Consider the following 246-nt stretch of genomic DNA (forward strand, 5'->3'; position numbering starts at 1 on the left):
CTGAGAGGAGCCTTCCGATCAATCTCTCTCTATGTCAATTTTCTGTCGGCTTTTATACAAAATTATAACAAACAGCGCGACTGTTTGTTGACCTTGCGGTTATCCCGCGCGCGGTTGTTCGGCGTTTCTTTGTTAGTCTTATAGTTATTGCTTTTAATTTCGTGACGATTTCCGGATCGTCACAAAAATATTTACTAAAATATATACAGGGTGAGTCATTTTAGTCTATGGATCCGAATATCTTCC

This window comes from Odontomachus brunneus, unplaced genomic scaffold, assembly GCF_010583005.1.
Source record: "Odontomachus brunneus isolate Ranch 3 - 2012 unplaced genomic scaffold, Obru_v1 Obru_scaffold_067, whole genome shotgun sequence".
Taxonomy (NCBI): Eukaryota; Metazoa; Arthropoda; class Insecta; order Hymenoptera; family Formicidae; genus Odontomachus; species Odontomachus brunneus.